A 27,023-nucleotide genomic window follows, 5' to 3' on the forward strand; every position below is an offset into this window, starting at 1 on the left:
AAATTCTTCCCCTTTTCTCTTCTCTTCACTAGCAACATCCCTCAAATTTGATATACCTCTAGGTTACATTCTAATAACAATCTCAAAACATGTTTTTTCTGTACTCCTATTCAAAAAATTATTATATGCAAACTCATCTTGTGCCAATACAATATCCCAATTACTTGGCTTATCTCCAAATAAACATCTCCAAAAATTGCCCAAGCTTCTATTTACAACCTTTGTCTTTCCATCTATCTGTAGATGGAATGTAGAACTAAATCTCAACTTAGTAGCCATCTTCTTCCACAAAGTCCTCCAAAAGTAACCAACAAACTTACAGTCTTTGTTAGAAATAACACTTTTTGGGAATCCATGCAATCTAACAATATCTTTGAAGAAAATCTTAGCAATATGAACAACATCTCATGTCTTCTTACATGGTATGAAATTTTCCATCTTAGAAAATCTATCCAAAACAACAAATATGGAATCATACCCTCTTGCTATCTTAGGTAATATAAGAACAAAATTCATACTAATGTCACTCCAAGCTTTCTCAAGAAGAAAAATAGGTATATAAAAAACTAGTATTCTAACTTACTCCTTTTGCAATTTGACAAATTCCACAAATCCTTACAAAATTCTAAACATCATTATACATATTTTGTTGATATAACTTATCCTTAAGCAAAAGAAAACTCAATGTCTTATCAATTCCAAAATGTCCATCCAAACCACCACAATGTTTTTTGTTAATCAAATTAACTCTCATAAGACTTCTTGGTATACACAACTAATTATCTTTGAACAATATACTTTCTTGAATGAAATACTCATCATACTTACTTATTTGACCTGATAGATTTGGTGCTCCACTCTCTCTCCACACCTTAGAAAAATAGGGGTAGTATCAAAAAATTCCTTCATTTCATCAAAACCAATAACTTCAACCTTCATCTCGATCATCAAAGAACATCTTATGCTCAATGCATTAGCAACTCGATTAGTAACTCCACTCCTATGCTTGATCACAAATGTAAAAATCTGCAAGTATTCAACCCACTTCAGATGTCTTTGATTCAACTTATATTGACTTCCCAAATACTATAAAGCTTTATGATCAATATACTACATAAACTCCTTAGGAATCAAATAATGTCTCCACTTCTTCAAGGCTTTAACAATAGCATAAAACTCTTGATCATACACATAATACTTTCTTTTAGCACACAGATATAGTGTAAATACGTTGTTGTATTATCCTTTTCATATGACTAATACAAAAACCAATAGAAAACCAATTGAATGCCGAGAATAGATTGCCATTTCTGTCATTTCAATTTTCTTATCAGAAAGTACAATGAAAGCAAACTCAAAACCCCTGCATACTATTGGACTGACTGTATATGTACTCTTCTTGAAAGAAAAATAAATTACACAAGTCTTGGACCATCACAATGCCTTGAAAACTCATTTATATAGATATGAGTTGCAACAAGCAAAGGGAAAATGCGATTGAGAGGTGTCCAAGGAACAAAACATTACACAAAAGACAAAAAGGTCACAATAGAATTCCAGGTGTATCAAAATATTCTTTTAGGTAGGCCCATTCCTATTACTGCTATACTTATCAACTTCTGATTTGTCTCTCATTGTTCCTGATCCTCAGAATACATGGCTACCAGGCTAGCCAATAAGGGGTGATATTGTGATGCCTTCAGATCAGTTTGCTCCTATGGGTTTTCACTGCTTTCACCTTAACCAGGCACTATTTCCTTTTCACTTTCTTCTTCCTTCAATTATGGTGCTGATGCGTCAATGACCTACACCTCATCTTCTTGTTCCCTATCATTATCTAAATTGCCTTCCTCCAACTGCTGGTCCAAAGGAATATCTACCATCCACGTGTTAAACTGTATGTCATCCGACCAGCTGAACCGTAGGATATCATCCTAATTCTTTAATATATAATCAACCTCTTTTTCAAAACCAACAAATTCTTGCCTCAAAGAATCAAAAAATAATTGGACTTTAACCAATTCCTTTGTTGTGGTGGCCCACTAGGCATGCCCCTTTTCATTAACAACTTTATTTATCCTTATGCAGAAAAGGTCATCCAGTTCTTTACTCCATTCATCCTTATTTTTCAATTGGTTCTTTCTATCCAAAGTACAAGGAAACAAATAAATTTTTTGATTCTTGTATTTATTCAAATAAGAAACAATTTTCAGTTGCAAAGCAACTCTCCTGTGATCAAAATCTGTCAAGTCATTAGCAATATCATATAATTTTTCAATATGGTCATTTGAAGACCTTATAACTGAATAACATAAAAGGGTTATTTCTTTTTCCCTTTTTCCCCACTTTTTAACAATAGGCTTGAGGATTTCATCATGGGTTTTCAGTTGCTCCCATATACTTATTACTCTTGCCAACTGATCAAAAAACAAGGGCCATTCAATCTTATCTACCAAATACATTACGGCCTTTCTAAGCTTATCCTCATATTGCGTATTTAACTCTACATCTAAAGCTCATAGCTTATTTTTTTCTTCTTCAAAATCCTCAGATGTATAATATTTTGGCCTTTGAGGTGTGTCTGGTAGTTCTACAAGGGGGGTGGATTTAAAAGGTTCCACTGGAGGATAGGGGTATGTTATTCTTGGCCTTGTGGAATTCCCCATTACCTTGTTTTCAAGTTCATTTATCCTTTTTACCTCCCTATTATAGGCCTCAAGAAGTGTTTCATATTTACCCTATAACTTAGACATGGCCTGTTCCTCCTTCTTTGCAGTATCCAAAAGAAACTTGGAAGATTCCACATTCCAAGATGCTATCTGCACATGTGAGGTATTAGAAACTCTTCTCACAATTAAGCTGCCCATCAAGCCAGAGTCATCTGACTGCAATGATGTGGCCCTGGATCCTCTTCTTAGTGACCAACTGACCAATGCAGCTTGATCTTCAACGAATGCAGTTCCTTGAAAGTTCTCTTTATTCTGGTCTTGTAAAGTCGATTTATTTGAAATAGAACTAAAAACTAAAGCATCAACAATATCCCAATTTGGAAAAAATAAAATGTTAGATGCCTTGACCATTTTCCTCCCTTCCTCAGGGCTTATATTCTACAATTCTTTTATCATTTCTTCTTTAGTTTGGTTATGAATGGAAGTTTCTTCCATTTTTGGATGCTTTGTTTTCATCTTTTTACATTTCTCCTAAAAAATGTTCATGTTTGCCCTCCATGCAAACTACTGAAAAGCCCTAGATTTAACAAAACTGTCATCAGTCAAAAAATTTATGACTAGCTTGCTCTAACATAGGGTCCAATTCCCTGCCACTATAATTTGCTACAGTTAGATCCAAACTTGGGAGGGAAGGTTCTGGAGGGTTACCCTCATCTAATTCTACTTGAGTAATAAAAATACCTCCCTGTGATCCCATTTGTTCGATCTGTTCACCAGTGAGATGTTCTTCTCTAATCCTCAAAGGATTCTGAGTGGGTGAATATTCCTCAACTTGAGGCCTTTCTTCTGTTATTACCTTTTGCCTCTTAGGACTAGGCTCATCAGGTCTCTCCTCTTGGGCTATACTAGTGGATCCTTTTATTTGTTTTCCCTTATCTATAGGAACCCTTTTATTCTGAATTATTGTATACCTAGGCCTCTTTTGTACAATTATTTTACCAGCTCCCACATTTGGGGTGAAAGCCAATCTCCTTATGACCTCTCTGGCCTTATCAGGATAGGAATGAATACAAATTTGTTTCTTTTCATTCATGACTTCCATTATTTCAGGGAAGGTATTCATGAGTTTACTTATTTTGTTAGCCTCTGTAACAAAATTATCTAAAGGATCATATTTACTATCAAAACAATGAATGAATTCTAAGACTTGGGAATAAACTCTCCACTTTTCCTTTTTAGTTTCCTACTCCTTCAATGAGAATTCATTCCTTATAATATCCTCTAGATAATAAGAATCGTGCTTGACCAGTCCCAACTTGATTCTATGCCTCAACATCTGATTGAAAAATCCCTCAAAATCACAAAAATGGGGATGAGAGATAGCCATCATATACTGCTCCAAAATTTTATGCAAAAAGAGCCCCTTTTGTAATCACAAACTGATGGGCCATTGTGCAGGTAGGGAAAATTGACCCTAATTGCCTTTTCAACAAAAACATTTCTTCAACTCCTCCTAACTACCACAAAACTTCAGCCACTCCTACCTTCAAAGATACTTGGTAAGGCAAAACATGGGGACTCCCTTTAAAACCATATATTCTAAAAATAGTAGAAATAGAGTAAGGGATGATATCTCCCCAATTATGTGAAACTTTTGAGTCATGGGGGTTATCCATAGGCCTAATGAGACTCATTAGTGCTTTAGGGATTCTGGGATTGTCACTCAATATAAGGCACCTCAACTTAGAAGAAAAATATCTATCAAATCTGATAAAACTAGCATTACTTGCATCCTAGGTCATATCTGTACTCCACAACTGGACTGACAGTATTTCCCCATTCTCCTCTCTATTTAGTTCCATCTCATTACCAAAATATGTCACTCCTTTGAACAAAAACATATGCATTAATAGAGAGTAGTGACCAAAAGTTTTTTCCACCTTGCCCTTCGCAATCCCAACTAAACCAATGCGAATTTCTTCAGCCAAAAAGGAAGCAAAATCAAAAATAACATCTACACCGAAGGAAGCAATCTGAACCTTCATGTACATGAAACCAATGGGCATAAGTTCTTGCTCATCTTCACCAAAAACTTGGCATAAGGTCCTGTATATCTCTACAGCCTGGGAAGTAAAAAGACTCTTCTTAAAAGGCTCTCTAGAGGCTGTAGTAAGTAGTGGAAAAGTTCCTATTGTACTAATATGTGCCCTCAGTGCACCTGCCCTGATTACATCCTTCTTTTCTTTATATTCATTCTCTAATTCTAGCAGATTGAGTTGCACATGGTAATCTGATAATGGTTCCAAGTGAAAAACCTCTCTGATTTCTTCAGGAGTAATTGAGACCAGAGGCACACCATCCTTTCTTCTTACAACTCTAATGGCTTGGTCATAATTCTTAGCAATGGCTTCAAGAAAATCATAATCCATGAAAACACTTGGGACTACTAACTTTCCCAAATCAAAATTCGAGACATTAGCATGCGGGGCAAACAACTTCCTTTTTGAAAACCACTTTTTAAACATGATAAGACTAGTTTGAGTAGTTGTTGCATCCCTTACCCAATTCCCCTTGTCATACAAGCCATCCGCAATTTTAAGCCTAGGGTTTAAGGAAATCAATTTTTTAACTTGTGCAGGCTCTACAATAGACTCTATGAGTAATTCTTATAAATCATCATGGACATTCCTATCCATATAGTTAATTTTCCCAGAAAATGGCTTCTTAGGAGGGGTTTTGACAGTATTGAGATAACTGGAATGCCATAGATGTTATAGTATGAGTACTTACTTGACTTGTTGAACTTGTTCTTCTCTGAACCTCTGTAATTGATCTCGAACAATTGAGGAATAGTTTTCACATTCTTACCAAGCTTAACATGACGAAATCAATAGGCTCTTGTGCTCAAAAAATTTGCAATCTTTGTTTGCGTGGGACTGGAATTAATGAAAATCTCCTGTATTATACTCTCATTTTTCCACACGTGAAGCTTTCATTTATCATAAATGCGTAGGATAGAAAAATAGAGTGGCATCACATTTCCTTTTTTAAACTTACACCGTTGATCCATGAAAAATCCTACGACTTGGGAATGACAACTAGGCTGACTCAACTTTCTTCTTAACACATTAGCAGTCAAACCGATGAAATACCTCCATCTGTACCTTTCCTTCAAGGCTGGCACTTCAAACTGGGCCCACAAATGACCACAAACATGTGTCATCAACTCGCTAACTTGTTATACATAACTCTCGAGCACCTTTCCACAACGAGCTAGTGATAACCACTGATCTTACTTTAATCGTGTGGCAGATAATTGAAACAACCTTTGAGAACAAAATGGTGGGTCCCTTGCTTGTTAACTTGCTATACTTATTTATTGCACATCTCCTCATAGCGAGTTAATGAGCATCGTCGATCTAGATTTGATCTTGCAGTCAGCAATTTACTACAACAGTGGTGGGCCACCACTCGCAAACTCGCTATACATAACTTCCAAGCACTTCTTCATAGTGAGCTAACGATGGCTTTTGATCTTGGCTCGATCTCATGATCAAAAATCTTTGTACTTTATACACAGGAAGTGGGTCCATGATACCGCTGTCCCTGAGCTGGCTCAACACGCAAACACATATATATATTTTTAAATCTCTTGATGACATCACATGTCTTGGGCCTCGTCGTGTTTATGACTTTCAAGTGGGTCGCTATGTCGCTACCGACAAAAAATAACAACCCGGCTAGCGACATGGCGAGCTCTGAAAAATCAAAGTTTTTTGGCTCAAAGATATTTCAACAGGACACCACCATGTAATTTGATCTGCATAGCTCAGCCTTATCGGGGCCCACCTTTGAGGATTTTTCAGTTACATTACCATTTTTCGAGCAATCGCTACATTGCTACTAGCATAAAAACCACAAATCTAACTAGCGATATGGCAAGTTTTGATAAGTACTTTAAAAATAATGCTCGAAAAAAGAAAGTACAAAAGACAATAACCTGTAGAGGGATAAAAATGAAACGTGCAACATATCTTCCTTGAGATCCTCAAAATTACTTCTGATCTCAGAAAGACGTCGTCTTTGGAAAATTCAAGCATTCGCTATATCACTACCGACAAGTCGCAAGTGTTTTCAGTTAGCGACTTGGCGAATTGCCAGATAAAATTAAACTCCTGTGACACCACTTGCAAATATTTCCACATGCCTTTCTTCTTGAAACTGACTGGTCTGGGAAATAGTACATGGTCAATAGATCTTCTTGCCAACACATTTCACGGCATCAGACTCCACTTTTCAGTATCACATAATTCTTTGATGGTTGCTACCTTGCTATGCCTAACATACGAGCATCTTGCCATAGCAAACATGTGACAACCGTAGATTCAAATCAGATCAGGTGGCAAGATTAAAACCCCTTTTTCAAAAGACTTAATGACAGTGATCAAGCAGGCGAGACAAGAATATTCACTCCTTGTTGTTTGTTTTTTCTTTTTTTAAAAAATTTTCGTGCCAGGAAAAACTTAAAAGGACAAACCTAAGGCTTTTCATAGATTTTTCAAAGGTATCAAAATATACTATGCCAAAACCTAAAGCCCTATAACTTATTAGAAACTTCTCATCTGATTTTTTTTATGATCCTAACAAAATTTGATTTACAAAAAATCAGACCAACATATCTGATGTACTCATTAAAAGATACTTTGTCCTCAATTGAGGGATCATTTTTGTACAATTTAATGTGAATAGCACACAAATTGTATTGCACATTTATCTACTAGATGTTGGGTACATTGATTTGACATAATAAATTTCTTAGAGGATATAGAAACTTACTGACTATAAACAATAGGTATGTTCTTAGAAAAAAAACCCATACTCATTGTAAACAATAGGTATGGACTTAATGCATATTTCATGAGTTGTGGTTCATAAAAACCCATACTCATCAGCTTGAATTGTTTGTTTAATACCCAATGCATTGAGGTGACACTTACAATTTGAATTCATAACAACTATTTCTCATCAACTTAAATTGTTTGTTTAGTACCCATTACATTGACGTGACACTTACGAGGTTGAAGTATTGCAACTTCCTAGAAGGCCTGCCTACTCAATTCCATGATTATCCAACTTTCCTTGATCCTTGGGAGAATGATGCAGGAGCATCAAGGTCAAGGTTGAAGGAATGAGAAGACATTAAGGTCTCAAAATAACCAACATGACCATGTTAGAATAGTTGATGTAATAAGACCCTGTGAAAGTCCTTTTTGATATGTTTGTAATCATTTTAGTTACATTTGAAAATATTAATTAACAAAAACCATATGTGCAGATATAAACATTAATCACAACATGTCCAATTTATTTGTAGGTATATTTTCCTATGAAGAAAGACCATGCCTGACAATACGAACCCATAACAAAATAATGAGACAATGGCTGCATTGTGGGCTCAGTTCCGAAGAAAACCTGATAAATGTTATTGTCCTTGCAAAAAGTGTAAGGGCTTAAAGAATCAAAGAATTCTAATCACAACAGCCCAGAGTCATTGTAGGAAATATGGTCATGTTGAAGGCGGCCATGATTTTCGTCCGTTACTGAATGTGAATTTCCTACTAGAGGAACATGGAGGTGTGAATATCCAAGCTGAGGATAACACTCCCATGGAAGAAGATGATAATGTGCCAGAGGACATGATTGAAGAAGATGGTATTGAGGCAAGTGATGAAGAGGCTCACAATGATGGTACTAGCGAATCTAATAATAATGATGAAGATGGTCTTGATATACCTTTACTTGATAAGGAACACGAGCCCTTATATGAAGGCTCTCAAACAACTCTACTGTCAGCTATAGTGTTGTTGGTGAACTTAAAGGTTATGAATAGAATATCCAATGTAGCAATGTCACATATGCTAAGATATGTCATTTTTGTCATCTTCAATGTTAGCATACAATTACTATTCATTATATTAACAATGCATATTTGTTGTTGTAGGTTGATTAGTGAGTTTTTGTTACCACCATCAAACATTTTGCCTCATTCATACCGAGAATTATCTAACATTATGGATTAGATTGGAATGAAGTATTAGACAATACATGCATGTCCCAATGATCACATTCTATATCATAAACTACATGAATTTGAAATAGAATGCCCTGATTGTCATGTTAGTAGATATCGGTCAGATCAAATAACAAAAAAAGTGCCTCACAAGGTTCTTCGGTACATTCCCATTATTCCACATCTTAAACGGTTATTCAAGTGCACTAGCTTGGCATAATTTATGGATTACCATGCACGCAATAGAAGTTAGGATGACATTATGCGAATGCCTGCCAATGGTTCTACATTTAAAGAGATAGAAGAAACATGGTCACACTTTAAAGAAGAACCTCGTAATTTGAAACTTTTGTTGGCGGCAGACGGTGTCAATCCATATGGAGATATGAGATCTGTTTACTCAGTATGGCCTATTTTTGTTATTAACAATAACATTCCTCCTTGGATGTCCATAAAGAGGGGGCACATAATGTTGTCAATGATTGTGCCAGGTATTTTTTAATTTTATAGTTATCTAAATTAATTTATAAATAGTGCATGAAAATGGTTATAATAATTACATAATGTTTATGTTCATTCAGTTGCTAGGTAAATACCAAGTTAAAGATATGAACATGTATATTGAGCCCCTAATTGATGAGTTGTTGAAGTTATGGAATGGCATCACTATGTATGACATCTTTAGACCGATAGGACATTGACAATTTCAATTCCATGCAATGCTTGTATAGATAATACATGATGCCCCTGGGCTAACTCATTCTTGCGGTATGTTATATTGTTAAGATTACATATTTTTGGTATGTTATAGTGGTTACACATTACTATCGAATGCTTAAGTTGCACGTGATCATTGTACATGATCCAATTATACATGATCTTTTAGGTCTTCAGACAAAAGGAAAATTTGCATGTCCAGTTTGTGGTCCAAAGATGACATGTCATCATTCGAGAAGTTTAGAAAAGTAGGTGTTTGATGAGTTTAGACACTTTCTCCACCATAATCATAAGTATCAAATTGCCAAAAAATATCTTTTCAATGGGAAAGAAGAGACATCATCAAGGCCACGAAGAATGACACCTCATTTATGGAAGTTGGAATACGATGGACTAAATTGTCGAGGTAATGTCCAATTGGTCATTCAAAGTTTACAATTTGTATTTTTATATTGTCTTATATTTACTAATGCTGTAACTGATGCTCATGAAGGTTGTCAAGGCATCAATGACCAACTTCCTAGAGGAATGAAAAGTTATCCTACTCAATTTAGTAGGTTACCATACTACAAGGATCTCCCAATTGCACATTTTTTTGATGCTATGCATATTGGAAAGAATGTAACAGAGACACTATGGAAAATGTTGGATGGAAGGCGTGATAGAGAACAAATTGCTAAAATTTGTACTGAAATTCATAAATCTAATCATGCACTAAAAGTTTTCATTGAATCAAATAGGAATGGAGACCGCATAAATACAAGTGCCCTTCCTTGGTTATTAATGGAGCAACAAAGTGATGCATTAAAAGAAGTCATACAAAAAACAAAATTTCCAACAAGATTTGTTGCAAATATAAGCACTCTTCTATCAAAGAAAGGTGATTTTAGGCCAGGGTTGAAGACACATGATTGGCATACCTTTCTCAAGGTAAGTCATGTTTTCTATTTACAGTATATTTGTAAGATTGAATGTAGTACCAGTTGCATTATTTAATAATATATTGAAATAATCATTTTTTAATGATTGCAGTTCGTCATACCTCTATCCCTTCCACAACAGGTTGACAACAATATTAAACAAGTTATATATGATCTTGGAAAATACATGAGGTTTGAAGAGTGTTTGTTCTTAGATTTCTAGCTTTTTATTTGAAATCTATTGTATAATTTAATTTGAAATCTTCTCTATGTGTTTTTGCGTGTTGAATCTCTTTTAGGTGGTTATCATCTAAAGAAATTGATAAAAAGGATATAAAATATTGGAAGAGAAAAATTTCATAGCTTATGTGTGAAATGCAAAAGTGTTTACCTCCAATATTTTTCAATGCTCAAGAACACTACCTCATACATCAAGTTGAGGAGATTGAATTGTGTGGACCTGTACAAGCTAGATCAATGTGGATGGTTGAGAGGCACTTGAAATTTATGAAGGGCTTAGTTCAACAAAGAGCATGTCCTGAGGGTTCTATGATAGAGGGATATATGATATATTAGACCATAGTGTATATCAATGAATGTCTTCCAAAGTTTGCAGCAGGTATCCATGTAGATCGCATTTGGGATCCCAACTATAATGACAAATTCAAAGGGGAGTACCTGACGGGGAAAGGTAAATTGAGGAGGGTGACACGTAATTATAAGTTTTTTTTTTGTAATTTAACAATTCTTATCCATCATCAATATATATATATATATATATATATATATATATATATATATATATATATATATATATATATATATATATATATATATATATATAAGTTTTTTCTAACTGGTGTAATTGTCTTCTTTATAGTTGGTCGTGAGTGGGATGCACTACACTTGTACATTGCAAACAATCTTGATTGGATGACAGTGTGGATTGAACAGTCTCAAGAAAATGGTCTCTCATTAAGATGGGAAAGTGTTGCATTGTTGGTTAAAGAAACTCATCATAATGGATATCCCAATGTTACGCCAATAATACTTGATCTAATATATGGCTTAAGAGATACAAAGGTATGCATAAGATTACTAATCATGAGACATAAGTTTAATATCAACTCACAGATCAATAAGAAGATTCTTGACATGTTTGAATAATTTTAGGTCAAACACCACAAAGCCATGTACTACCATGGCTATAAATTTGATACAAAAAAGTTAGATGAAACGAAGAAAATGTGTGATTTCGGGATAAGTGTTGTCTTCATGGTCACCAATATTTCATCTAGAACTGACATACATCCTCCACAATCTGAAAATTGATACTATGGCATTTTGGATGATATACTTGAGTGTGACTTTGATTCATTCAAAATAGTTCTATTTGTCGTCAAATAGTTTAGGTTACGACTGAATCGAAATGATCCCGATAGGACTGTTATTGAACATGATAGTGGATTTACTATGATTACTACAAGGTCATTTGAGCTAGTCAGAGATGAGCCCTAGGTTCTTCCAATTCAATGCGAGCAAGTGTTTTACTTTGGTGTTTCAGACAAAATAGGTTGGTCATTTGTTGTTAGACATGACCCAAGAGGAAGGCCAGTAAAGTATAATGTGATCAAAGAAGAAGATATTGAAGAAGCACAAGAGGATATAAATGATTATCAAGAACGCCAGTTACCCAATGATGAAGAAGAAGAAGATGGTGATGATTTTGGTCATGCTAATGATAATGGCAATAATGATGATGATGATGCTAATGAAGATCATGATCATGGTGATGAAGATGGTGATAATCATGGCGATGATGGTCATGATGATGATAGTGATCAAGAGGATGATGATGGTGATGAAGATGGTGGTGGTGACGACGAAAATCAAAGTGACAAGTTCGATGATGATGACGATGATGACATGGATGAAGATCATGATGATCAATGAAATCTTCAGATACAATCAATGTCAACTATGATAGGGTCTTGTATGACCAAATATTTCTTTCCAAACCATATGTGCACATATAAACATTAAGTAGAACATGTCAAATATTTTTTTAGATATAAACATTAGTTACGCTAAATTTTTAACTTAAGACAAATGATTTACATATACAATCTACTTTATTATTAATATTTTTTTTGGTAAGTCTATTACTTTAATTTTGTTGCTGATTTTTAAGACTTACTAAATTTTTTCACAGGGCGATATGGATGCACCATCTTAGACACCTTCAATAGAGGTAAACATTAATTATTGTAAATTTTAATTTTAATATAGAAACAAATGTCCTAGTATTATGTTCTTTTCTTTATGACTTTGGAGTTATTTTGATGAAAGTATATGAATATTTGATGTCACAAATGATAGGAAAAAGCTAGAATGATCATTGATCAAATGCAATCTAAAATATGGGCATCATATCTACATGACATTGGCCTTAGTACTGACCCTGTATTCATCACCCAAAAAATTACACAAAGATACAATGATGAGCTTGTTAGAATTATCATCAAGGGTGACAGAAGTGAGGAGAAAGAGGCACTGAGAATAGAATTGGATCGCAGAATCCAATCTTTGAAAGTAAGTAGTAATAGAAGTTCAATAGATATTAATCTTTTATAGTATCTTATGGATCATAATCTCTAATTTTACGTGTTCTTGTATAGACATATGTTCTAGTTGCGAGGTCACATGGTGAACATGGTCAGGATTGTTCCATAGTACCTTCATGTAAGTAACACTTTGTTTGTTTTGATCAACATTATAACACTTACCTTTCTTTTGTGTGGATGTTTCTCGCTAGTATTCCATTTGATATTTATCCATTGCAAATGTCTTTGCTAACAATATTCTATTCTTTAGCTCATGATGAAGTGCGGACTCCTCCTTCAGTTGGCGGTCCACTATTGTCTGTTGCATTGTCAGCAACAAGGACCATGCAAACATCATCATCTATGCCCAGTAGAACTGGTAAAACCTTGTTTTGCTATATTTTGTAATGTGTTATATTTTGTAATGTCTTTCTACAAGTTGATGAACAATGAAGTAGCATATTACTGCTTAAATGATGTCTACAGAAGCTTGCATATACACAAACACATGCATACACACACCGCGCATACATACATACATACATACATACATACATACATACATTATATATATATATATATATATATATATATATATATAGCCACACATAGAGAGACGTGGACATAGGCAAGGAGGTAGACCTATAGAGAGCAGTACTAAAATTGTCATTTAATTGTATGATGTTTTAGTTGATAGAGCAACAGAGAGCAGTACTACTGAAGCTGATCCATTTCTTGGAGCAGTTCGTGTGATTAGTACTGGTTTGTATGGAGGGACATTGTTGCTGAATAAGAAAACTATGTTTCCATTAAGAGAACAAAAGCTTCTAGGTGCTTTAAAATTGATATTATTTAAAGTGTAAATTTAGTTTACTTTTACATTACTCATTTTGGACTGATAAATCCTTTATGTTTTTGTAGGTAATAATGCTTTCTTTGAACATCTTTTTCATATGACATTGAGACTATTTGGACCCACCATACGTAAAAGGTACGTAGTTTCATATCATTACTACATAATTTTTGTTTTCTTCTATTTATTGTAATATATTAAAGTTATTAATCTAACAATCTATTTATTTTTAAAAAGGTGGAATTTACAAGCTGTGGAATTAAAAAATCAGCTGATTGCATCCATTGAGGAGAAATTTGGAAAAAATATTTTTGACACTGGCCTACTTTTGAAAAGAGCAGCAAAGTATATAAAGACTATGAGGGATCAATATAGAAGGGCTCTTAAGAATAACCCAAAGTATGACCATCCTCTTATGATTCCACCAATGCAGTGGAATGAAATAATAGAAGATGCAAAGGAGAAAAGGCTATGTGAAGATAGAGATAATGAAGCAGCACAGGGCAAAAAGAGGTATGTCATTATAGTATTAAGTACATTGTAATCATGTACTAATTATTGATATTTGTAAATATATAATCTAAGATGTTTGAAATTGTTCATAGATTGCAGGACACATCTGTCACTACAAAAGCGAGAATAGAAAAAGGTTGGCCAACACAAACTTGGCTCGGGTGGCTATATGAATATGCAGTCTTGAGTTGTAAGTAGAGCAATGAATTTGTATTTATTTTTTAATATAATGTTGCAAATAGTTTTGTTTAATGAAAACATACATGGAAAACTGATGTTATCAAGCAAAAAACATAGGGCATAGATTTCAATGTGGAGGTCATAGATGAAGATAGAAAATTTGCCTTGAAGAAAGGCTATAAAGTTGTGGTTGCACGCCTATGTGAAGAATCTGTAAGCCTTGCCCAACAATCCAGTGCACCAAATGATATCTCACAGGTAAATTGGTTAGATGAAAAGTAAATGAAATTAAATAGTTTAGAAGATTCTTTTTTGGTATTAGTTTTAAATGTAAATTGACTACATAACAATGTGCATAACATTTTACTGCAGCCTTCATATCCTACCACAGAACATGCTACTGACGAAGGCCATGATGTGAACTATAGTGGTGGAGGTATTAATTTGTTATTGGAAATTAATTATGCAATTATGAATACAATTTAACATCTTCAATTGGAATCTGACGTGTATCCTTTTTTTGAATATTTCAAAGCATGTTGAACATCATGCTGAAGCAGTGGACCATGTTCCAAGTGTTCAACATGTTGACGCGGTGGTAGATCAAAATGTTAATGTAGATGATGTGGCATTGTCAGGTAAGAAAAATGCATTTTATGTTGTACTTGTATTTAATTACAAACTTGAAACAGTTAGAAAAAGAAGAAGAGTATGCCAATTTATCGCATTCACTTGTTCTTGCAACAGAGCCCCCTTTAGTGCAGCAACCTCCTGCTCCTCCAAAAAGGAGCCATCATAATTTGACATTACACATGCCAGAAGAGGAGGAGAATGAAGCAGATATGGATGCTCCTATGACCACTTTTCTTAAGAGAGCTTGGACAAAAAAAAGAAAAGAAATGATGTTTTAAAAATCTTCTTTGATAAACCTTGTTGGATAATGAAAGAACTTTGTTTTACGTAATTTTGTATGAATGATGGGTATTAATAGCGATTTTTAGTTTATGTTAATGAATATTGTTATGTGTTAATGAAGTTTTGATTAGTATTGTGTATTAATGAATTTAATATCATATTAATGAATGTTGTGTGATTGTATTGATTGAATGTTATAGTTCATAAATTGATGGATGAATGAATGAAGTATGTAATTAAATGATAATGAGTACTTTAGATTGGTGTTAGGGGGAGGGGGTGAGGCCAGATGAGCTTCCACCTTCACGTGGTTGGCTTTGTTAAGTAGAGAATATTATAGTATTCTTGAAACCAAGTGAAGCTCAAATTTGTTAAGTCTTCAAACACACATCCCAATTCTCTTTAACGAGACTGAAGTTTTTTCGCTTGTAATAGTCTCATTGCAGTCATCTTTTGGTTCCTTGAAGATATAGTTCTTGCTTAGTTTAAATCCCAATTATTAGATATTTGTCCACATTGGAGTTAGTTTGGCATAGAAACCTGCATATTTTATTATATATATTTAGTCAACTGAAAGCAATGTAGAAAGCATTCACATAGTTGATGTCTAAAAAAAGAAGACAAGATGCATATACTATTTTGCATGGAAATCCTTGTAGGTGAATTGTGTGTGTATGTACACACACACACACACACACACACACACACACACATGTATGTATGTATATAACTTCAAACAAATATGTAGACTCAATTAGTAAGAGACATCAACCTCAAATCTTGCAATGCAAAAGGAACTGACCTTTGAAATGCAAGTCAGGAAAATTGGCTTTCATCTCCATTCATGATGGAACTTACAATGATGTATATCCACAAAAATTTTTAACTTCCAGAAAACAAGTTAAACCTAAAGATAAGCTATTTGAAGACCTGGTTGACTTTGCCAAGGCAAAAAGTAAAACTTCACCTAGTAAAAGCGAAAGTTTTTAAAAATTAGAGGTTGTTCTCTGGGATGGTTTGTACTACATATCTTCAAGTAGCTTGCTACAAGTGATGGTTTAGGTGTAGCATCAGTTTTATTGAAGCCACTGCATATTCTTTTGTTCAATTGAGGTTTAGTATTCATTATGTGTTATATTATTCCTAGTGCACTACAATTTAATTTATTTCTTGTTACTTTTTTTTTCTGATATGAAATTCCTTTTGAAGATTTGTGTATTGAAACAAACTTATGTTCTTACCTAGAAGGTAAACGAGTTTAGTAACAGTGCCAAAAGATCCATATATATATATATATATATATATATATATATATATATATATATATATATATTGCAATGTATTGCTGAAGCTTGTTCTATTTCAGATCTCAAGTAGTGTGTGAGCTGTTGGTGTTTCAAACTGCTGAAACTATCAAGCAACAAAATGCTTAATATCACAGTGAAATGACTCACACAATCTAGGGATTAGCCAATTCCCAATATCAACTATATGAATGAATCACTATAACCCAACTTCAAAAAAACCAAAGGATGGTTTCCTACTCTTCTGGCTCTACTAAACCAAGGTAGGTATACCTAGGGATAATTCTAATGCAATTGTGTATGAAATTATCTTAGTTTCATTCTGATTCTCATCTGTTACCCTTACATACATAAACAACTCACTTCAATTCTTCAATGCTCTCAAACTTATACACATCCCTTATCAGTAGATCTGGTCATAATTCTCCTAAAATTTACAAATATTCTTGGAAATAGCAGCTACTTAAGACTCATGAATTAGATATAAATGAGTTGAGACCAGCATTTATAAGTCTTGAACAGGATTGAAAATAATTTTGATTTTGTAAGATGATTTGATATGTAGCAGCAGAATTCATCCTTGTTTACTTTTGATTTATAGGACCAGTGCCTTATCCATTGGCACTAGTAAATTTAGGCTTAATTTGCGACGCAAAAAGGTCTCAATTTTGACAAGAGTACGTTGCTAAAGTGACCAAAGTCGTCGTCGCACAAATTTGGTCGGTTTTCCACCACATTCATTTCGCGTCGAAATTTCGACTACATAAACGTGGATTTACCAACACAAATTTTGTCCAGTACTCTAGTCAACATAAATTGTTATTTTCTCAATTTCGACATAAAATTGCCCAATTATTCATCAAAATTTTGACCAAAGATGCTTAGCTTTCGACGTCGGTGCTATACTCGCGACCTAAAATGTTGCCAGTGTGGTGTGTCAATTGCGACGAATATTGGTCGCAACTGAGACCAAAATATGTTGCAATTGAGATGCGCTGTCCAATTTTTTTTGAAAGCTTTGCTCTCATAGGAGCTTTCAAAACTACACAAAACTTGATTATAAAGCGTAATTACTTGATGCATGAGAGTCAAGGTATCATGCAAATTTCTTCCTCGACACCATTGTTTCATTCGTCAAATGATTTATTTTATACAAAACAATGGGAAGGAGGAAGAAATGTGCACGATATCCTGTTTCCATCGAGCAATTATGCTTTACAACTCAAATTTTGTGGAGTTTAGAAGGCTCCTATGAGAGAAAAGGCTTTGCAATAATTGGCACAACACATCTAAATTTTGGTTCCTGCAGGGAAGAATAAAATTAGGAAATAATTATTTATCAGGAATGAAAGCCAATAATTTCATCTATTTTTCAAACAGATAAATGTGACAAAAAAACTTACAGTCCCAATCACATCATCATAAGAGCGCATATATAACTATAACTATAACTGTCTAAAATCAACATAATTTACAAATATCCACAATTCAAATATTATCCCTTGATGTTTTCTTTAATAATGCTCCAATGCCTTAGGGCATTCAGTTAGAAACTTCAAAATTAATGCTATCAAGTTAGATGTCGTTTCATAGCCACCAAGGATAAGGTCCATAATAAGATTCAATATCTCTTCATCCATAATGTATGTTAATGCTATCAAGTTAGTTGTTATATTAATAAGATTCAATATCTCTTCATCAATATACCTCTGGTTCTTGATGGAGACGTGCTCCAATCAATAGGAAACGTCATCATGAAGCAGGAGGTGAGGTTGAAGGATTTTATGGAGGCATTCGGAAGTTAATTACAGAGGAAGAGATTTTAGCCTGGAAGAAGTTGTGGCCAAAAGAATCGCTAGAATGATTGATTGTTACATTAGAATTATCTTCATTTAACATTAAAGCTGCATGCATATTGGAATGGCTGACATCATCGTTAAGTGCATTTGATGATAGCACATTTGTTTAGGATATACATAGAGAATGTCAAGAGTGTTGTTGAAAACTTTTGTATTTCTTTTGTCTTTTTCATGTTGGTTAGTCTACTAACCCTAACTCATCTCATCTAGGTCATATCAAATCTTGATAAAGGCTAGTTTGCAACAATTTAACTTCTAATAGCTAGTTTGTAAAATTAGTTAAAATAACTTGTTAGTAATATAATTATCTTCATAAGGAGGTCTAATTTGCATTCTCAGTACAAAACTCACCCAAATATGCTTTCAAAAGGTATTTAAACAACAATTAGATCTTGAAAAAATTAGATATGAAAGTGGAAATGATAATCAGGTCATGTACCTCTTCTTCATCTCGTTTGCGCTTGTTTTCCTTAACCTTTTCGCGAAGATTTGCAATGTACTTATTAGATATCTCCCGAGAGAAGCTTTCATCACTAATTGCCTTGAATATTCATATCCAATATATTTATAGCTACTACTAGTGTAAGGTACATGATAACTACCTTTAATTACTCACAATAAGATTAATTCCTGATAGTGGCTCTTTTACTTGTATGCTTCCGCATCTTTGAGAAAAGGTATGCAATCCTCCCATTCTGAGGAAGCAACAATTTTCTAAAATGGAAAAACAATATATAACTAATTTATCGATACATAGATAGAAATTAATTTATTATAAGAATAGAAATTCATTCATATTCAGGATTTTTAATGTACAAAACTCTGTGAAATTTTACTCCAGGTGTGAAAGTAGTAGAGGAAAAAGAGACTGCATTAGAAGGATTTTTTCCAAAATGAATAATGTAAACCTTCAGAGAATAAAGAAAAGCCATGAAATCATCTGCCAACCTTTCCCTCCTTTTTGCTTCTTTCTCTTCCTTTTCCTTTACTTGTTCAATCACTTCTTCAAACACAAGCTGCAAGCAATACACTGGATGTCAGTAAGACCTAACAAAATCATATATCCCAAAACAACTTGCATTGCTTTCAGCATTTGCAATTGTTTCAGTTTAACCTAATCAAAATCCATTATCCACTAATGAGAATAGACTAATGCATTTGTGATAGTGATTCACTTCCAACAACTACTTACTAGTGCAAATGAGTCAAAACATAATATAGCTGATGCAAAGATCGAATCAGTTAGGAACCAGAGTCATATGGAACATAAGGATAAGATCCTTGTTTGTATAAATAGTAGTTACTAGGAACATAACAATATGTGACAACATTGTTCAAAGGCAAATACCAAATACTTTTATTGTGAAGTCTTCTGTAGCTAAGACAAAAAATCTAGAAATGTAACTAGAACAAACCTTAAGATTTGTTTCAGATGTAGCAACCAAATCATATAGTTCCCCAATGGAGGCTTTGAACTTGTCAAGAGTCCATTCTGATGTTACTGTGAGCTGCAATCATTACATCAAAAAGATTAAAATATATTTTACATCCAATGGAAAATCTTAAAGCACAAAAGGCACACCTTTCCTGACTCCATAGCATCTTTTATGTTTGATTTGTCCTCCTGGTACTGCCAAAGATACATATTCAAAAAATGGTTACATCAAAGGAATAAAACATACATTTCCTTGAGTAATAATTATTGCAAGCCTGATTGTGAAAGTGCAATTAAATCCTGCAATCAAATCATTAAAATATATGCAACTTTCTTACCTGCTTTTTCATCCCTTCTGCAACATCTTCAAACAAATCCTTGGGTGGTGAACCAGATGTATTTGAACCAGGCTCTTTGCTTTATGATCCTCCAGTTCTTTGCTTTATCAAAGAACTGGAGGATCATAAAGCAAAGAGCCTGCTTCAAATGAAGTGTGTCTTTGCTGTAAGCAGGCCAGTTGCTTTATGTTCCTCCAGCAATCTTCGAAATTCATCCCAATTTTTACGTTCTTTTTGGCACAGTTCTTCTTATATTTAAAAATATTCAAGTCATTCCAATATACAAAAATAAGACAGATGAAAACTATGGAAGCACACTACTCTCTCATTCTAGACAACCTTTTGAATTGTTTGTACTTCTTCCTCCTCCAAATCAGATATAACACATCAAAATTTTAGGATGTTCTCAGGTCATTAGGTATGATAGCTTTTGGAAAGATAAGATGCCCATAACCGAAGCCATTATCCACATAATGACAGCAAACTATTCATCAATCAAGATAAAAACCAAACAACTTTCCAAACACAGGCATTTCACAACTATGCCATCTCCAGCATGCCTTCCAAATTTGAGTACAACAATATGGGTTCTAAGATTACACCAAAAGTAGGTCCAAAGAGAAAGTCAGATAAATTCGTAGGTTAACATGTGTATTCAACACAAGATCACAATTTCCTACAGGCAAGACTTTAAGATAGAAAAAAAAGAATGTGAATTTGAGATATGCTGGGATACCTTGCAAAGTCATTACAATTTCAGAGATTCCTGACTTTAGAATTCATAAAAGAAATGGAATAATGTTTTAAGGAAGATCAATTGGGGTTATAAAACCCAAGCATGAAATTGAGGAATAGGACAAAGAATGAAATGTCATTAGTTTATCAATCTAATTTCGTGTTCATGTTTTCTGCTCACCATAACCTTCCTACCCATCTCAAATATTATAATGTGAGCAAATGCCGAAAACTCACCTTGGTTGAGCGAATTGTCCACCCTTTTGATTCCCTCCACTGTTGAAAGAACTAAAATATATCAACAAATTAAGTGTTAGTGAAACTACTTGAACAAATGAAAGGGAAAAGTTAACAAATTTTGTACAATCTAAGGGATTTATTGTGAATTAAGTAGACTTCAAGATCGTTTGATTTCTAACATATGATAATAGATCACACTATTGAAACATTGATATAACAAGCATACAATATATTGAAGAATAACAACAAAAAGCATTACATATTGTAAAAACAATAATATGTACCAGAGATGCAAGGGGTGAGGACGCCATCTCCTATAACCATACAAGTCCCCACAAGGGCTAGTATTAACAAACATCTCTTGGAAAAGTTACTTTGTTCAAGAGCTTCCTTTATCCTAATGGCTCTATTGGGCTATCTACCTGCAACTTCAAGTGTATATGACGAGAGTTTCCTATCTTCTTCCTGGTGATTGGGTATCATGCTGACATTTGCATGGTGGAAAATCAAAGAATAAAGAGAAAACATTCCACCTGCAAAAGAAACCGTCCCTTTAAACTTAGAACACATGTTTTCACATAAAAAAGATCAAACTTTGACCTAAAAACAAAGTGAAACTAGAGTTGTTATAATCTTACCATCTCCATTATCATTGGCCCACAATACAATGAAGACGTATTTGATGAGGGGCAAAAGAGTGAGAGAATATATGATCAAAGACAAAGCCCCAAGAATGTCATCAGGATGTTTGATGCCATCAAGAAAAGTACTCGCATACACATAAAGTGGTGATGTTCCTATGTCCCCATAAACCACACCAATACTCTGAAATGCCAATTGCATAACCACAGCCATGCTCAACATCTGAGAAACAAGATTTGGCATAAAGAGATGTTAGAATAGTTACTAAAATGGTCACAAATTATGTTGTTATAGTAAAAGAATACTTTAACTTAAGAGAAAAAAACTATACAATATTAAAACATGATATCGTGCCTTAAAAACTAAAAAGGTACCTGTAATGAAGAACTTCATTTCGACTTGCTAATTGGTTGTCACTATTAACTATAAGCTTATCTTTAAAGTTTGAGCTTTACTTGGTTTTGAGAATAGTTAAATTTCTCTACTTAACAGGGCCAACCACGTGAAGGTGGAAGCTCATTTGGCCCCTCCCCCCCCCCCTCCCCCAACATCACTCTAAATTCCCCATTAACATATAATAACATTCAATTCATCCATTTTTGAAATAGAACATTCAATCACTATAATCACATGATAACATTCATTAACACATAAAATTCATAAACACACAACATTCATGAATAATTCATTAACACGCAACATTCAAGAGTAAGTCATTCATGAATAATTCATTAACACAATATTCATTAACAATATTCAAGTTTAAGTCATTCATGAATAATCATCTCTTTTTTGCTTTCTTGCCATTTTTTTTCCCATAAAATTTCTAAGAGGAATATCAATGTCCTCGTTAGGATCCCCCTCCTCTATTGGTTCTAACACATGTCTCCTCCTCATCCGTTCAGGAACACCATGAGGCCGTGGCACCAAAGGGGGGTCCGCTACAATAACAAGTACTTCATGAAGTTAAATTCCCACCATTTTATATTAGTAAATTATGAGTTTTTATTTAAGTAAAGGAACTATGAATCAAAAAATTAATTTAAAAGAACAAAACATAGATTTTCATTACCTGAATGTGCCACATGATCTACCTGTTGATCAATATGAACATCCTCTGGCACTCGTTCAGCACGACATGATTCTATATCCTCAATACAAAAAGGTTATAACAAGTTCAATTAAAGATGTTAAATTGTATTAATAATTACATAATTAGTTTTAAATAACAAATGAGCACCTCCATCGATGGTACGATGCACATCAGGGGCTTCATGATGCTGTGTATGATCTGTGTTAGGATTAACAGGCCGCATTGCAATGTCATGCACATTATTATCAAATAAATTGTTGCTCAAGTATTCAATTTCTAATATATTTTTTGGCATATTTACCTGTGCACATGATGTAGGAGACTGTTCAGTTGGGGCAATGGAAGCTTGCCGTAGGCGTTCAGCCACTGCTGCATAGCCTTGCTTGAAGGCAATTTTTTTGTGTTCTTATGTAGCCTCCAGATTAAAATCAACGCCTTGCATTTTTTTATTAATTAACAAAATTATTTTCATTTTATAAATAATTTTTCTTTGCAATTCATTTATTGCTACTTACAACGCGTGCTTTGATTTTCGAATATCCCCCAGAGCCAACTTTGTGCTGCCCAACCTTTTCCAGCCTCGCCTTTGTTGCCTTTGATGTGTCCTGCAACCTATGAAAATTTTGAAATATGTTAGATGATATAAAGAGAATACTAGAATCATTGTGGAAAAATTTACTTCACTTGGGTTTGATGTCTTTGGAGGAAAAAATGTGCCATATGTATGGGTTCAATTTCCTGGTCAAAATTCATGGGATATTTTTACTGAGATCCTTGAGAAAGCACATATAGTTACAACTCCAAGAAGTGGGTTTGGACTCACAAGTGAAGGTTTTATAAGGGTGAGTGCCTTTGGTCACAGAGAGAACATATTAGAAGCTTCATTTGTCAATATATCTTCATTTTTCAATATATCTTATGTAGGATTTATGCCCAGATTGAGATTGAGATTTATAAGCAATTGTGTTAGCATATGAATTACATACCTTTCATATTTACAATAACAAAATTTAAATACCAAAATTGAGGATTATGCGTGGCAGTATGTTGGAGAAATAACTCCTATTTTAGGGATTTTGACAAAACAACATAGTGAGAAATATTGAATTCAAAAGGATGAGAATGTGAAGGAACAAGAGGTGTAGGTGAAGGTTCAAATCACATGAAAAGTCATTTGTACACACTGTGAATTTTGTTGTACATTATGTTGTATTTTAAGAGTGCTCCCCCAAGGTAGATGTGTTAGGCTTGGGACTTTGTCTCTTTACTTCATTGATATATGTGTTTGAATTAGTCTACACACAAATAATTAACATGTTACCAAAGCTGATACGCCTTTTGTGAGCTTGCAAAGAGCTAAGGAATGGAAGAGAAAGATTGGAAGCAGGGTGATATTAGGAAAAATCTCTTAATGAGTTTCCATCTTTACAGTTTCTACAGGAGAAAAAGCAGGGATTCCCTAAAAAGGATAATCTATTGGTTGCGTATAGACACATAATCCATGTGATCAAAGCTTCAGCAACAACAAAAAATACTAAAAAAGAAGAATGGATTTTAGATGTGGTGGAAATGCTCAGCTTTAAATTCTTTAGGATTCTCAGACTACATTGTTATTTGAAGATAGAGATTAGATTTTGTGATGCTTCACACTTAAATCTGATGTATAGTGTATATGCACTTCTTTTTTGATATGCAACAAAGCACAAAATGGAATTGATGACAGTATAAAATAACAATCACTAATGACAACATTATATACTGTTATCATAGTTAACAGAATACTATATAATATGGGATTTGATATCTTCAATGATGGATTTCATCAGGATTTACATGCAGATTAAGTGCAGATTTGATGCACACATGACCCAAAAGAAAATAGGGGATAGGAAACTCAAGATAGCGAGCAATTATTGTAAAAGAAAGGGAAAGTCAACAAGTATAGTGGTCAAGGCATTGCCTATTTTTATGACTCAAAATCTAACATGGTACATCATATCACAAGATTCGATTGTCACAACTTTGAGTAGGAATTTCTTAGTTGAATTAGAGTTTGAGTTCAGCGAAGATAAAATTTGAGAAAAGAACCCATAGGAGACATAGGCTCTAAAATTTGTCACTAAATATGAATAAAGGGCTTAATTTTGTCAATATATCTTATGTAGGATTTATGCCCAAATTGAGATTGAGATTTATAAACAATTGTGTCAGCATATGACTTACATACCTTTCATCAATAGATAGATTAAATTGAGCTAGTTGAAATTGTTGATACTGAAGTTGAACCCTAAATTTTCTCATTAATGTACTAGTAGTTAATACTATTGCATACCTTTTTGGATTTGTTGGTGCAGTTTCTTCTGGTGGACGTTGCCCTTTCTCCTTTGCATCCAAAATGAACTCATTCCAGTCCCTTGCTGAAACAAAGGGAGGACACTCGTACTTCAGGTTGTGGACGAGGCTCTTTCTATATGTGTCCCTCATAACCTTGAGATGTCTGGCAGCTTTTTGTAACAATTTCTTACGATAAAAAATATTACTACCAAACTCATGCTCTATATCTTTGATGAGCCCATCTTTTAATTTTTGAGATTGGTAGTTCCACCTTTTAAGAAAAAACACAAAATTGTTAGATATAGCTAGTATAAGAAAAGACTCAAATGAAAGGAAAAATGTTGCACCAATTAATGATATGAAAAAAAATAGTCGGATAAAATTAGTTCAGTTATGATGTACAGCAACCTGGTACGTATGGTGGGCCCGAATCTTCGTAGCGTGAGGTCATAAAGCCTCCTATAAAATGTATCATTTCCTACAAAAAATGTCATGGGATAATTAATAGTAAAAACCATTAAAATGAATCATATGAAAGAAGACTCCCACTTTTGGTTCTCTGTAGAAAAATTAGTTAGTATCTTCTACTCAAAGCATGAAATTGCAATGTACCAAATTCCTAAACTAGAGAATTACTGGTATAGACAAAAGGTCATTGATAATTCAGATGATCCTACCAAACCCCTAATAAAAAGGAATTCTAGAATAATTAAACAACTTGCACAATATGACACACTAAAGGTCATGAGGCATCACTCCACATCAAAAGCCCTTGCATTCACCACTTCCTATCATGTTTACATCTTGCAAGAAAATCCTTATTACAATATAAAAAATAATTATTTAAAGTACCTGGAAGCTTAGGACATTTCAAAGGCATTAATTCATTATCGTCAATCAACAACGATGTCTCCATAGATCCCGTGCTAGAAACACGGGTAGCTCCAGGAAATGACGGTGAATTATCACCAATAGATGTACTATGATCTGCATTTGGTGGTGTACCAGACGGTGCATCTCCTACCACAAAAAGAACAATACACTATGTGATGCATCCCAAGATTAAAGTACATATTATCAACTCATAATTAACACAAAACCAAATATAGAAAAACAAGGATTTACTAGTTGGATGTCCCCTTGTTGCCGACATTGCAGTTGGCAATCTCGTACGGGCATCCGTCAACCTCATAGGAGTCTCCTGCACTAGATGACTTGAACAATACATTGTTAGCAAAGACATTCTGAAAAAATAAAAGTAAGAGTTAAGAAGTTTTGAATGTTTGAAATAAAAAATTCCTTCTAACTTATCAACTAAAAGATTATTTTACCAGTGGCAGCCGAAACTCTGCTACTACCGCCCTCACCGTATTGTCCTTGACCACATTCTAGATCAATTCCTAAAATTTCCTGTATAACAAGAATTTAGTAGTTAAAGTTTCTTACAACTCTTTAAAAAAATTGCATCAATAAAGTATTTTTGCACATATTACATATTTTACTTCACAACATAAAAGATTATAAAATATAAATCTTTATTGAACTTTTATTATAACTAAATATTCATTGGAGCTTACTTCATAACGCTGAGCTTGCGCTTTCA

The sequence above is a fragment of the Cupressus sempervirens genome, chromosome 2 (assembly GCF_028749045.1).
Source record: "Cupressus sempervirens isolate cs-2001-9-10 chromosome 2, ASM2874904v1, whole genome shotgun sequence".
Classification (NCBI taxonomy): Eukaryota; Viridiplantae; Streptophyta; class Pinopsida; order Cupressales; family Cupressaceae; genus Cupressus; species Cupressus sempervirens.